Below are 2,500 nucleotides of genomic sequence, written 5' to 3'. Positions count from 1 at the left end.
ACTCCAGCGAGGCCCTGGAGGGCTGACGCGGAGAAGGGTTTCGTGTGAACAGCCGTTGCACACGAGTCAGTCGATCCTAAGCCCTAGGAGAAATCCGATGTTGATGGGGGCCGTCATAGCATGATGCACTTTGTGCTGGCCCCCGTTGGGCGAAAGGGAATCCGGTTCCTATTCCGGAACCCGGCAGCGGAACCGATATAAGTCGGGCCCCTCTTTTAGAGATGCTCGTCGGGGTAACCCAAAAGGACCCGGAGACGCCGTCGGGAGATCGGGGAAGAGTTTTCTTTTCTGCATGAGCGTTCGAGTTCCCTGGAATCCTCTAGCAGGGAGATAGGGTTTGGAACGCGAAGAGCACCGCAGTTGCGGCGGTGTCCCGATCTTCCCCTCGGACCTTGAAAATCCGGGAGAGGGCCACGTGGAGGTGTCGCGCCGGTTCGTACCCATATCCGCAGCAGGTCTCCAAGGTGAAGAGCCTCTAGTCGATAGAATAATGTAGGTAAGGGAAGTCGGCAAATTGGATCCGTAACTTCGGGATAAGGATTGGCTCTGAGGATCGGGGCGTGTCGGGCTTGGTCGGGAAGTGGGTCAGCGCTAACGTGCCGGGCCTGGGCGAGGTGAGTGCCGTAGGGGTGCCGGTAAGTGCGGGCGTTTAGCGCGGGCGTGGTCTGCTCTCGCCGTTGGTTGGCCTCGTGCTGGCCGGCGGTGCAGGATGCGCGCGCCTGCGCGGCGTTCGCGCCCCGGTGCTTCAACCTGCGTGCAGGATCCGAGCTCGGTCCCGTGCCTTGGCCTCCCACGGATCTTCCTTGCTGCGAGGCCGCGTCCGCCTTAGCGTGCTCCTCCGGGGGCGCGCGGGTGCGCGGATTCTCTTCGGCCGCCATTCAACGATCAACTCAGAACTGGCACGGACTGGGGGAATCCGACTGTCTAATTAAAACAAAGCATTGCGATGGCCCTAGCGGGTGTTGACGCAATGTGATTTCTGCCCAGTGCTCTGAATGTCAACGTGAAGAAATTCAAGCAAGCGCGGGTAAACGGCGGGAGTAACTATGACTCTCTTAAGGTAGCCAAATGCCTCGTCATCTAATTAGTGACGCGCATGAATGGATTAACGAGATTCCCGCTGTCCCTATCTACTTCCCCCCTCTGGCACAGTCCAGTGCAAGATCAAAGGGGAGAAGCCCTTGAAGACATGATCATGGAATTCCATTTGAATGTGGTCAACCTCCCAGGCAACCCTCCTACATATAGGAGCAGGGCCGGGGCGGCATCGCACATAGATGTTACGTTAAGTTCAATTAGCATTGCGAACAAAATGCATAACTGGAAAGTTCTAGAAAATCACACAACAAGTGATCACAACACAATTGAATTCATTCTAACATGCGAAACTGAACATGTGCCAGAGGAATGGGTAATGCAGTTTGATTACGGGAAGGCCAATTGGGATCTGTTACTGGCGGAGTTCAACCCTCCAGAGTTGGAAGGCGAAGATTTTGATATAGATGATGCCGTTGAAACTTTAACAACCTCTATCAAGACGGCTGTGGCCGTGGCAATACCGATGAGGAGGCGTCTCGTCCGCAAAACGACTTCTCCATGGACTCCAGAGCTGTCGAGGCTCCGGCAGTCTATGAGAAGAGCACGCCGCAATTATCAAAGGTCTTTCACTCACGACGAACGGCAATACCATCTGGCCATATACAGACGGCATAAACGGGTTTTTAAGGAAACACTGCTACAACACCGACAGCAGAGTTGGGAGGACTATGTCACATCCCACCTAGCACTTGACCCATGGGGAATGCCTTACAAAATTGTAAGGGAGAAGATACACTCGCCTATGCATCTCTCTACTGTAAAGACTGAAGACCCAGACCGAATGACGACAAATTGGCTGGAAACAGCGGAGGAGCTACTTCGTGTGCTCCTCCCGGACGACCAACATGACAATGACGATGAGATGCAGACGGCAATAAGGCAGCAAGACCAGATAGAATACCATAATCAAAGGCAGGTTTACCCATTTTCGACGGAGGAAGTGGCACATGCCATTTACTCCTTTGCCAAAAGGAAGGCTCCGGGGCCGGATGCAATTCCCGCAGAGGTTCTGCAGTGTCTTGCACCAAAGTTGGCCCCAGAGCTAACGAAAATATACAACAAATGTTTACAGATGAAAGTCTTCCCTACCCGCTGGAAAACTGCGGAAGTGGTCATAATTAAAAAGGACCCTGAAAAGGATCCAACGATCCCCAAATCATACAGGCCGATCTGTTTACTAGATGTCATGGGGAAGACCTTTGAGAAACTGTTGGTGTCTAGACTGTCGAGCCACAGAATTCTTCATGGAGTGAGTGAACTACAATATGGCTTTCGCAAAGGAAAGTCTACCTCAGATGCGATAAACAAGGCAGCCAGTATTGTACACTCAGCTATGGGGAAATACGTTCTTGGAGTCATGGTAGACATCTCCGGCGCCTTTGACAATCTGTGGTGGCCGGCG

The 2,500-nt window shown here is 53.1% G+C and overlaps 1 pseudogene; it reads left to right on the top strand.

Moving 5' to 3' along the window:
• Positions 1 to 2,500, top strand: part of LOC126311710 (large subunit ribosomal RNA) — a 7,726-nt pseudogene that overhangs the window by 1,824 nt on the left and 3,402 nt on the right.

Source organism: Schistocerca gregaria, unplaced genomic scaffold (assembly GCF_023897955.1).
Source record: "Schistocerca gregaria isolate iqSchGreg1 unplaced genomic scaffold, iqSchGreg1.2 ptg000444l, whole genome shotgun sequence".
NCBI classification, from domain to species: Eukaryota; Metazoa; Arthropoda; class Insecta; order Orthoptera; family Acrididae; genus Schistocerca; species Schistocerca gregaria.
The sequence above is the reverse complement of the archived record's forward strand: the minus strand, read 5'-3'. Positions and strand labels throughout refer to the sequence as shown.